The sequence below is a fragment of the Pan troglodytes genome, chromosome 1 (assembly GCF_028858775.2).
Source record: "Pan troglodytes isolate AG18354 chromosome 1, NHGRI_mPanTro3-v2.0_pri, whole genome shotgun sequence".
NCBI classification, from domain to species: domain Eukaryota; kingdom Metazoa; phylum Chordata; class Mammalia; order Primates; family Hominidae; genus Pan; species Pan troglodytes.
In genome coordinates, this window is record NC_072398.2 from 80,845,923 (window position 1) to 80,858,887 (window position 12,965).

A 12,965-nucleotide genomic window follows, 5' to 3' on the forward strand; every position below is an offset into this window, starting at 1 on the left:
GGGGCATATACATGTACTGACGGCTGTAGACATGGCCACCAGTCTGTTATTTGCCTACCCTTGCAGGATAGCTGACCAACAACACACCATTTAGGCCCTGCAACACTTGTGTGCCCTATACGGTTGTCCCCTGATCATTGAAAGCAATAGGGGAACACATTTTACTGGACAGCAGGTACAACAGTGGGCACAACAGATGGACATAAAGTGGAGGTTCCATGTTCCACAAGCTACTGGTATGACTGAATGATATAATGGACTCCTGAAAAACAGGTTATGCTTGCATGTTACTCCCCCATCTTTGCAGGGCTGGAGTTCATGGTTGGAACTGGTGCTCCAAATCTTGAATGAACGGCCACAGAAAGGTGACCTAGCCCTGGTGGAGGCACTGCTACACCAGGCCGCTGCCCCCATCCAGTTACAGATACGCACCAGGGATGACCTCCTCCGACCAGGTATGGGGACAAACAGTAACCTGTTGTTGCCTGCCCCAGCACCCCTAAAGTCAGGGGAACAAAGAACCTGGCTTTGGCCATGGACCCTCCAAGCCCCCCATTGCCAATGGTTAGCTATCGTAGCCCCTAGGAGGAGGGCCTACAGTATGATTTACATGTCACTCCTTAGGTATTTAATATATGGCCTCCATGATTGACCATTCATAGAGGAATGGCCAGGGAAGGAATCCTCCTCTGGGGTCCATATGTTTATCTGTGTGGCCTATTATGAGCTCCCCAGTGACTTTGGCACAGATACAGGACCCAAAGGAACCATGGGGAGCTGAGAAGGTGTGGTGCCATTGCCTAGGGCAGATGCCCTTGGTGGCTGCATTGTTATTCAGGAATGAAAGGTTGGCCTGTATTTTGCCTGAGGGGTGTGATTTACCCTGGTTAGTAACTGTGCCTGCTTTATCGTTTTGACCATAGGCTGACATGCTCCAACAGCATTGTGGACTGGGCACACACCTACACTGAGGTGACCAATGTTTCCAACTGTTGAATCTGCACTGCCCTTCCAGCAGCAGCTGTGGATGGCTTGCCCTGGCACATACATCTAGCTTCTATGGAAAACTGGACATGGTTAGACATTTGGGGTCCCAAGGCCAACGTTTAGAATGCAACATGACAAGTTTTGGATGGGGGATGCCACAAAACCCATAGCATGCCCACCCACTGGCTGACCCATAGCGACTATGATGGATGGGGCTGGTTAGTGGGAGAACATGTGGTGCCCCCACCACAGGTACCATGATGTATAGAGCAGCATTGGGGCAACGTCACGGTGGGGTGGTTACCTGCCATAGCCTGCACAAATATAACATATGTCACCACACCAAAGGTGCAATGGAATTGGCGGCCTCATCAATGCTGGGCCCCAGTGGACTTAGTGCCCCCCTGGAAATTTATAGACATATGAAGACACAGAACGGTCATCTTTGCGAGTGAATTGGACTGGCTGCTGTACCTAGGGGAGGCCTTATGTGCCTGCCACTGTTATTCCCACATTACCTAGATGCCCACATAACTGGGAGGCACTATGTTCCCAGTTTTTGTGAGTGCGACGAACCTCCTGGTGGCTCTACCCCTTAGCATTAACCATCCCTGGTGTTAATGGTGTCATCTGTAGAAATGCAAGTTACGGCCCTTGCACAGCACACAGCTTGAGCCTTGAATTACACCTGAGTTGCCCTCCTTCTGTTAACAGATGAGGTTGATCAAACCAGGAAGGTGGTACTGCAGAACTGGGTGGTGCTCAACATATTAACTGCTGTCCAAGGTGGCACCTGTGCTCTTTTGGGAACACAATGTTGTGCCTTCATCCCTGACAATGAACAAAACATAACAGCAGCTTTGCAAGAGTTTCCCAGGAAATCAAGGCAGTTGACAGCCTTACTGATGACCCCCTACAGACATGGTGAGCATCTTTAGGCTCTGGCCTATGCTGGACCCTAATAATTACGGGCAGCATAGCGGGAATATTAGTAGTGAGTTGTTGCTCCCTATATTGCTGCTGTGGCCTATGAGTCCAAAGTTCCACCCTGTGGGCACGTCTCCCCACTACAAGGACTCCCTCAGCCTAGAGGGTGGAGTGTAAGGTAAATGGCTGTGCTGCAATCAGGAGTAGGCTGAGGTAGACATCTGGTACAGCCTGACACAACAGGTTTGAAGCACAGGCGCACAACCCCGTGCATTATATAATCATATTTATGTAGCCATTTGATGTAACCTGCCTGTGTGAGCTCATATGAGGCTTTGAGCCATTATCGTCTGTAATATAACTGCACTGCTGACTCTGTAGGAGGGGAGAGAATAAAGCCATGTCCCAACTGCCTACGGTCCCTTGAGTGTTCTTTCCGCTACCTGCCACCCATCCACGAACTCCCTTCAGACCCCAGCTCAGGTTGGAACCTGACAGATGGTACTACATGACTGTTGCCATTTCACTTATTAGGGAGGGGTGAATTATTGTATATATATATATTTTTTTTTTTTTTTAAGTGGGCAAGGCATGGTGGGTCACACCTACAATCTCATCACTTTGGGAGGCTGTGAGGGATCACTTGAGCCCTGGAGTTCAAGATCAGCCTGGGCAACATAGCAAGGTCCCATCACTACAGAAAAATTAAAAATTAGATGGGCATGGTGGTATGTGCCTGTAGTCCTAGCTTCTTGGGAGCTTGAGGCAGGAGGACCACTTGAGCCCAGAAGTTTGAGGCTATAGTGAACTATGATCACACTACTGCACTCTAGCCTGGGCAAAACAGCAAGACCCTCTCTCAAAGTCTCAACAAACAAAAGCTCATAACATTTCATGGAAGCCTCATCTTCCTCAGATATGATATTCTGGCTTTCTATTATAGTGGGTTACTGGCTTTCTGAATTATTTTCTAAGAGCTTCACATTTGTGTTCCTGGCATATTTTGTAAGTAGGTCCTGGCCAAGCATCTTAGGGAACAAGTCACTCATTTTCTTCTCTCTTCAGGTGTCTTTGCAGCACAATACTTCCGTGAAATACAAAGTTAAATCTTAGACAATGTGCTATACAATATATCTTCAATACTTGAAAATAGAGACTCATATCTGCATCTTAGGATTAAATCACTAAATTGTTTTGCCTACAATATAATGAGCCCATATTACTTTTAACCGTAAGACCCAACAGCTGTGCTTGCTTCGGCAGCACATCTACTAAAACTGCAATGATACAGAGAAGATGAACATGGTCCCTGTACAAGGATGACATGCAAATTCATGAAGTGTTTCATATTAAAAAAAAAAAAAAAAAAGATCCAGTAGCTGGCACATAGTAGGTCCTTTATTATTATTGCTTGGTTATTATTTAATCTATCAAGGTGTAGTGAGGCAAAAACTGATGTTAAGAAAAAAATTAATAGCATCTAGAGGCATCACAATATTTATCGAGGCATTTTTAAGAGAAAACTGATATTTCATAAAGATTTTTTTCAAGAACATTTTTATTTTTAAATATTTTGGGGCCAGGCACGGTGGCTCACCCCTGTAATCTAAACACTTCAGAAGGCCAAGGCGGGAGGATCACTTGAGGAATTCAACACCAGCATGGGCAACATAGTGAGACCTTGTCTCTATAAAAAAATTAAAGAAAAATTAGCTATTTGTAGTGGTGCATACCTATAGTCCCAGCTACTCGAGAGACTGAGTGGAAAGGATCCCTTGAGCTCAGTAGTTGGAGGTTAGAGTGAGCCATAATTGTACCACTATACTCCAGCCTGAGCAACAAAGCAAGATTCTATCTCTGAAAAAAAAAATATATACATCTTTGCTGTATTTGAGATAGTCCAAATGTGAAAACATTAAAAGATAACTTCCCATTCAGAAATCAGAAAACATTTTTCAGTAGCAAATAATAAAACTATTATGTTTTAAGTCAAATGTTACATGCCTCTTCTCAGACTCTGGGAATGTTGCACTTTCAACAAAGTGTCCAATCAATTAAAAACAAAATACACAGACATCCCCCTCAAAAAAATCAATGCAATTAAAAATAATACTGACAATTCCCAGTCTATGAAGACTATGAAGAAGCTATGCCCTGGTGATTTAATATTAGGATGGAGATGGAAGACCTGAGATGTCATGCAAAACTCTGAGCACCTTAAAATTGTGGCTTGAATGAAACATTGCAGAAGAAGGAGAAGTAGAGGAAAATCTTCACTTGGGAAGGCCCCAAGAATGATCAACATGAGTGAATCAAACAGCCAGGCACAAGGAGGTCTAGAACTGCTTTTCTCCCAGCACAAGCATGTCTGAGTCTCACGTTAGACAGCTGAGTTTTATTCCTATAGAAGTCTAGCTATTTATGAAAATATCTGAGATGCATTTTCAGTTGCTTACGCAGAGTGCTCCAGCTTGCAAGTGGAAGGGTCATGCGGGAGCCCAGGCAAGAACCCCACTCACTTGAGACTTTCTCCTCAGCTTGGGGCCTGCAGGTGCCCACCTTCCCCATGTGGGCCACCTTATCAGAAGGAATCTGAAATGCTGAAGTCCACAGGAAACAGTAAAAGAATGCGGGTTCTGGATTCTGCCACAAATAATCCTGTGTCCGCAGACAATTAATTTTGCTGTACCTTTTTCTTCACATACTAGAAAGAGCTGAAAAGAAATCTGAGATCTCCCAAACATCCTCTGATTTTAGAGATGGGGCTCATGGTAACAAGGATAGGAGTGACTTTCCTGGCATCATTTCACCCATTCATTCACCCACTGAGTGTTTACTTTGTGCCAGGCATATTGGACCTCAGGGAGCTTACAGTGAGGAGATCAACAAGTTTCCCGCAATGGAAGTTTGGAAGGAAGCATAGAACAGAGAAAGCTTGCAATTCTCTGCAGGAACCAGGGACGCCTTCACAGAGGAGGGAACATACAAGCTCAGTTTTGAAGTAGATGTTTGCCTTGGGCCAGGGAGGAACTACATTCCAGGAAAAGGAGACTATTCCATGAAAAGCTCAGGAGGCATTAACGCATTGAGTATTCAAATAGCAGCAAGTTCAGCCAGTGGAATATCAGACTAGAGAGGAAATGATTAAGGGCTTGGAATGTTCCATATTTCCCACAAGGAAATAATTTTAGTTGGCACATGAACTAACATTTGTTACTATAATAGTTATAGCAGAGAAATGCAACTAGAATTTGAAACCTATGCCTTTAAGGAGAATGTTGCTTAGGACAAGAGTAAAACTAAACAGAGAGTAGTGTGAAATGCCTGTAAAGTAATAGTGGTGGTAAAACTTGAAAACCACAAAAGATGGAAGATGAAAGGGGGAGGGAGGAAGGGAAGGCGAGGCAGAGGTTGAAAAACTATCAATTACTATGCTCACTACCTGGGTGACAGATCAATCATACCTCAAACCTCAGCACCACGTAAGGAACAGGCAGGTGCAATGCAGGAAAGGGCATAGCAGAGGTATTTAGAAGGCAGAATCCATAGGAATTGGCCATCACTGGATATGGCTATTAAGGGAGAAGGTATCCAGGATGATTGTTCAGCTATCCAGTTGGACAATGGGGCAAACGGCAGGACAATTCTCCAGGACAGAGAACACAAGAAGAATCAGGAGGAATGATGTTGCATGTTCACCATGAGCAGGGGCATTAATTTCGATGAACATTCTGTAGTTCACAGACTGGCTATAAACACACCCGTGGACACCAACTTGAATATTGGGAACGGGGACCCAGGGAAAGGAGATGCCCAGTGCTGTGACCTCTGGACTGGAACCCTGCTCAAATGATTCGGAGGGCTAAATGTTTCTCTTCTGCTTAATAACATAAGTTCTATCTCACAGGCTCAGCAGCTGCCCTGTAGCTAGTTGTTGAGGGGGGCAAAAGAGCTATTAATTAAGGTGTGCAGTCTAGCTGACACCTGATAGTACTGCTGTGTCCTCTGGCACACAGCAGCCCATGTCTCCAATTTAAAGGGCAGAAATTAAAAGCCATGCAACCTGACCTCACAAGCTTGAGCTCCCCTGAACTGTGGCCGGATCCCTAGACATACACCAGGCAGAATCCACGTCTGCACATTTAGTCCCCGCAGCCTGCAGAAACCTAACACCTTTTCCCACCCACTTCCAGTGCCACCAGGAAATTAGCACTCACCCAGGTACTGGGTCATAATTAAACTGAACAAAAAGACAGCTGCTCCTACCTTTCTTTTTTAATCACCAACATGCAGCCTTGGGGATTACCAGCTTTGGGTTGATTTAGGGAGGATTACTCTTTCATTAGTTTCCAGGGTCAGTTCCAATACACTGTCATAAGAGCCCTTTAAGATACCCTTCCATGCCAACAGTTCATCCCTTTCCATGACTGAAAGGTTAGGTTTTTGCAAGCCTACTATTTGTCAGACCCCCAAATATCTGATTTTTAACCAGAAACAACACCCTAAAATGATTCTGCACTGATTTTCTAGGTATATAATGAGATGTCACTCTAAATCCCCAACGTAGTCTCTAATAATGATGAGAAGGAACAAATGTGGGAAAGGAACAAATGTGGAGAGCTCAAGCTTCTGCATAGCAAAGAAAACCATTTATAGAGTGAAGAGAACTCACAGAGTAGGAGAAAATATCTGTATACCACACATCTGATAAGGGGTTAATATCCCAAATATATAAGAAATTCAACTTAATAGCAAGAAAACAAATAACCTGATTTTTAAATGGACAAAGGACTTGAATAGATATTTTTTTAAAGAAGACATACAAATAGCCAACAGATTAATTTAAAAATGCTCAACATCACTAATAATCAGGGAAATGCAAATTCAAATCACAATGAGAGATTATCTTACACATGTTAGAATGACTGCCATCAAAAAGACAAAAGATAACAAGTGTTGGCAAGAATGTGGAGAAAAAGGACCGCTTGTATACTGTTGTAATGTAAATTAGTACAGCCATTATGGAAAACAGTATGGAGGTTCCTCAAAAAACTAAAATTAGAATACCATATGATTCAGTAACCCCACTTCTGGGTATATATTAGAAAGAATTGAAATCAGAAAAAAAAAATTGAACTCAGTACACTGAAGAGATATCTGTACTCCCATGTTCACTGCAGCATTGTTCACACAGCCAAGATACGGTATCATGCTAGGTGTCCATTAACAGAGAAAATGTGGTATATATACACAATAGAATACTAGTCAGCCTTTAAAAAGAAGGAAATTCTGTCACTGGGACAATATAGATGAACCTGGTGGACTGTGTGAAATAATCTATGCACAGAAAGACAAATACTGCACAATCTCACTTATATGTGCAATTTAAAATAGTCAAACTTACAGAAGTAAAAAACGGAATGAGTTACCAGGAGTAGAGAGTGGATGCTGACCAAAGAATACAAAGTTTCAGTTAGATAGGAGAATAAATTTTTGAGCTCTATTGCACAGTACGGTGACCATAGTTAATAATAATGTATTATATATTTCAAAACTGCTAAAAGAATAGATTTTAAATGTTCTCAGTTATAAAAAACGTAAAGTATGTGATACATATGTTTACATGTTGATTAGCTTGATCTTAATGTTAATTAGCTTGATCTAATCATTCCAGTGAATACAGATATCAAAACATTACATTGTGCCCCATACTCCACTAATATATATAATTGTCAATTAAAACTTTTTTTTTTTTTGAGACAGAGTCTCACTCTGTCACCCAGGCTGAAGTGCAGTGGTGCAATCTCAACTCACTGCAACCTCTGCCTCCCAGATTCAAGTGATCCTCCCACCTCAGCCTCCGAAATGGCTGGGACTACAGGTGTGTGCCACTGTGCCCACCTAATCTTTTAGTAAAAACAGGTTTTCACCATGTTGGCCAGGCTGGTCGCAAACTCCTAACCTCATGTGATCCACCCACCTCGGCCTCCCAAAGTGCTGGGATTACAGGTGTGAGCCATTGCACCTGGGATTACAGGTGTGAGCCATTATAAAATAAAATAAGTTTTATTTTACTTAAAAATAAAACTTAAAAAAATAGATGAAGAAGGATATACCATGCTAATGTTAATCAAAAGATAGCAAGAGAAGCTAAATTAATTTCAGGCAGAGCAAGCTTCAGGGAAAAGAAAGGTATCACAGATAAAGATGGGACACTGCATAATGCTAAGGGGGTCAATTCTCCAAAAAGGCATAACAATCTTTAATGTATATGTGCCTAAGAACAGAATATCAAAATATGTGAGGCAAAAACCAATAGAAACGCAAAGAGAAATAGAAGAATCCACTATTATAGTGGACACTTCAAAGCCCTTCTATCAGAAACTGACAGATCCAGCAGGCAGAAATTCAGTAAGAACACGCTTGAATTCAACACCACCATCAATCAACTAAATATAATGGGTATTTATAGACTAATTCATCCAACAACAGCAGGATACACATTATTCTCAAGTTCATGTGAAATACTCACCAACACAGACCATATTCTGGGCTCTTAAAACACCTTAACAAATTTTTTAAAAAACAGAAATCATGAAATTGGATCCTTATCTTATACCATATATAAAAATCAACTCAGAATGGATTAAGGACTTAAATATAAAACCTGAAACAGTACAACTGAAAGAAGAAAACACAGAGGGAAAGCTCCATTATTTTGGCCTGAACGGTAACAGAAAGATAGCTGGAAAATCTCAAATTACTTGGAGATTAATCAACACACTTCTAAATTACACATGGGTCAAAAAAAAATCAAGAGAAATTTGAAAATATTTTGAACTAAATGAAAATGAAAATACAGCTCATCAAATTTTGTGGGATGCAGCAAAAGTAGTGCCTGGGAAAATTTACAGCATCGTGTGCACATATTAGTAAACAGGAAAGCTCCAAAATCAATCATCTTCCACCTTGGAAAACAAGAAAAAGCAGAGCATTAAACTTGAAGTAAGCAGAAGACAAGAAATAACAATTAGAGTAGAAATCAATGAAACTGAAAAAAGGAAATCAATAAAGAAAATCAACAAAACCAAAAGCTGGTTCTTTGAAAAAAAATCAATAAAATCAATGAGCCTCTAGCCAGGCTAACTAAAAAGCCAGGGTGGTGGTGGGGAGGGCAAATTACTAATATCAGAAATGACAGAGGAGACGTCACTACAGATGTCATAGACTTTAAAAGGATAATAAAAGAATTCCATGAACAACTCTATGATCACAAATCTGATAACCTAGATGAAACTGATCAATTCCTTGAAAGATAAAATCTGCCAAAACTCACACAAGAAATGACAATCTAAATAGATCTATATTTATTAAAGAAGTTGAATCAATAATTAATAAACTTAAAAATACAGAAAGTTCCAGACCTAAATAGGTTCACTGTTGAATTCTGTCAGCCATTTAAGGAAGAAATTACACCAATTCTCTACGATCTCTTTCAGAAGATAGAAGCAGAGGAAATAACCTCCTGATTTATCCTATGAGGCCAGCATTACCTAATACCAAAACCAAACAAAGACATTGCAAGAAAAGAAAACTACAGACCAGTATCTCTCATGAACATAGATACAAAATTCCTCTACAAAATATTAACATATTAAGTCCAAGAATGTAAAAAAGAATTATATATCACAACCATGAGATTTATCCCAAGTATGCAAGGCTGGTTCAACATTCAGAAATCAATTAACATAATCTATCACATCAACAGGTTAAAGAAAAATAACACGATTTTTTGTTGTTGTTGTTGTTGTTGTTTTTTGTTTTTTTAGACAGAGTCTCACTCTGTCCTAGGCTGGAGTGTAGTGGAACAATCTTGGCTCACTGCAACCTCTGCCTCCCAGTTTCAAGTGATTCTTGTGCCTCAGCCTCCCAGGTTGCTGGGATTACAGGTGTGGGCCACCACACCCAGCTAACTTTTTTCGTATTTTTAGTAGAGACAAGATTTTGCCATGTTGGCCAGGCTGGCCTTGAACTCCTGGCCTCATGTGATCCACCCAACTCGGCCTCCCAAAATGCTGAGATTACAGGCATGAGCCACTGCACCCAGCCTATGATCGTATCAATAGATGCAGAAAAAGCCTTTGACGAAGTCCAATACCCACCCATGATAAAAACTCTCAGGAAACTAGGAATAGAGGGGAACTTCCTCAATTTGATCAAGAATATCCATTAAAAACCTATAGCTAACATTATACTTCATGGTGAGAAACTTAAGGTTAAGAAACTTAAGGTTAAGACCATAATGGCAAGGATGTCCCCTCTCACCACTCCTTTTTATCATCATACTGGAAGTCCTAGCTAATGCAATAAGACAAGAAAAGGAAATAAAAGGGATACAGACTGGGAAGGAAGAAATAAAACTTTGTTCATACATGACAGGGAGTCTATGTCAAAAATCCAAAAGAATCAACAAAAAAATCCTGGAACTAGTAAGCAATTATAGTAAGGTTACAGGACACAAGGTTAATATACAAAAGTCAATTGCTTTCCTATATACCAGCAATGAGCAAGTGGAATTTGAATTTAAAAACACAATACCACTTATGTTAGCCTCCCAAAACATAAAATACTTAGGTATAAATCAAACAAAATATGTACAAAATCTGTATAAGGAAACCTTAAAAGCTCTGATGACAGAAGTTAAAGAACTAACTAAATGGAGAGATATACCATGTTCATGAATAGGAAGAGTTAATATTTGGCCAGTCATGGTGGCTCACACCTGTAATCCCGGCATGTCGGGAGGCCAAGGCAGGAGAATCACTTGAGCCCAAGAATTCAAGACCAGCCTGGGGAACATGGTGAGACTCTGTCTCTCCAAAAAATTTAAAAATTTGCCAGGCATAGTGGTGTGCTCCTGTAGTCCCAGCTACTCAGCAAGCTGGGGCAGAGGATCACTTGAGTCAAGGATCAAGGCTGCAGTGAGCCATGATCATGCCACTGCACTCCAGCCTGGGCAATAGAGTGAAACCCTGTCTCAGAAAAAAGACAAAACAAAACCTTAATATTTTCATAACATCAATTCTTCCCAACATGAGCTATAGATTCATGGCAATCCCAGTCAAAAACCTGGCAAGTTATTTTGTATAAATATTTTTAAAAATGAATTCTAAAGTTTATATGGAGAGGCAAAAAGACCTTGAATAGCCAACACAATATTAAAGTAGAAAAACTAAGTTGGAGAACTGACACTACCTTACTTCAAGACTTACTACAAAGCTACAGTAATTAAGGCAGTGTGGTATTGATGAAAGAATAGACAAACATATCAAAGGAACAGAATTCAGAACCCATAAACAGACCCACATAAACATAATCAACTGGTCTTTGACAAAGAAGCAAAGGAAATACAATGGAACAAAGATCATCTTTTTAACAAATGAGGCTAGACCTGGACATGAAAAAAAAAAAAAAATGAACCACAGAGGCTAAATGTAAAGTAAAAAACTATAAAACTCCTACAAGATAATAACATAGGAGAAAACCTAGATGATCTAGGGGTTTGTTTTGTCTAGAGACAGGGTCTCGCTCTGTCATCTAGGCTGGAATGCAATGGCACGACCATAGCTCACCACAGCCTCAAACTACTTTGCTCAAGGGAGCCTCCCACCTCAGCCTCCTGAGTAGCTGGACTATAGGAGCACATCACCACATCAAGCTTATTTATTTATTTAGACTAAGATGGTAGGCCATAAAATAAGTCACAATAAATTGAAAAGGATTAAAATAATTGAGACTATATTCTGACTATAATGAAATTAAATTAGAAATCAAGAGATCTGCAAAATCCCCAAATGTTTAGAAGTTAACATGCCTGTAAGTAATCAGTGAGTCAAAAAAGAAATCACAGAAGACAAGAAAATATTTTGAATTGAATTAAAAACACAGTATATAAAAATTTGTAAGACACAGCTAATGCAGTGCTGAAAAGGAAATTTATGGCTTAAATGTTGTTAGAAAAAAGATGTAAAAATCAATGGTTTAGGCTTCTACTTTAAATAGCTACAGAATAAATGAAACCCAAAGTATGTGTAAGAAAGAAAATAGGCCGGGTGTGGTGGCTCATGCCTGTAATCCCAGCACTTTGGGAGGATGAGGCAGACGGATCACCTGAGGTCAGGAGTTCGAGACCAGTCTGACCAACATGGAAAAACCCATCTCTACTAAAAAAATACAAAATTAGCCAGGTGTGGTGGCACATGCCTATCAACCCAGCTACTCAGGAGGCTGAAGCAGAAGAATCTCTCGAACCCGGGAGGCAGAGGTTGCAGTGAGCCGAGATCATGCCATTGCACTCCAGCCTGGGCAACGAGAGCGAAACTCCATCTCAAAAAAAAAAAAAAGAAAGAAAATAAGAGGAAAAAATCAAATAATAGACAATGAACATTGAAAATCAATGAATCCAAATACTGGTTCTTTTATTGTAAAACATAACACAATAGAAAAGTACACAAACAAACAAATACATATATAGCACAATGATTTATCAAATACCATTGAACTACCACATGGTCTTTGAAGAAAGACCATGACCAGCACCCAGAGGCACCCTCACATCATGTCCCCTCCCAATCCCTATTCTCTCTGTCCCTCTCAAAGTAATGACTATTCTAACTCACGCAAATAACTTCCTTGCTTTTCATTATTTTATCACCAATGGAAGCACCAAAGAACTTGAAAGTCCAGAGTTATTTTACCTATTTTCTTAAACTTCATATGATAACACAATAGGTACTAGATACATCTGTTGGCCATTCACATATCTGGCTTTGTGTGTTCAAATCTTAACCAAGTTGCCTTTGAAAAGATCAATGAAAAAAGCTGCCAACCTTCTACCTACACTAAGCAAGGCAAGAGAAGGCTCAAATTACCAACATTAGCAATGAAAGAAAGGACATAAGTAGAAATCTTACAAATATTAAAATAGGGAAACATCATGAACAACTTTACACCAATTAGACAACCTACTTTACACAAAATAACTAAACCAG

The 12,965-nt window shown here is 40.4% G+C and overlaps 1 non-coding gene across 1 annotated transcript; it reads left to right on the forward strand.

Annotated features, from left to right (window-relative positions):
- The first annotated feature begins 3,161 nt into the window (after window positions 1-3,161).
- LOC112206989 (U6 spliceosomal RNA) lies at window positions 3,162-3,268 on the forward strand. Its single transcript, XR_002941468.1, has one exon. It is a non-coding gene; the product is annotated as a U6 spliceosomal RNA (small nuclear RNA).
- Window positions 3,269-12,965: the final 9,697 nt, after the last annotated feature.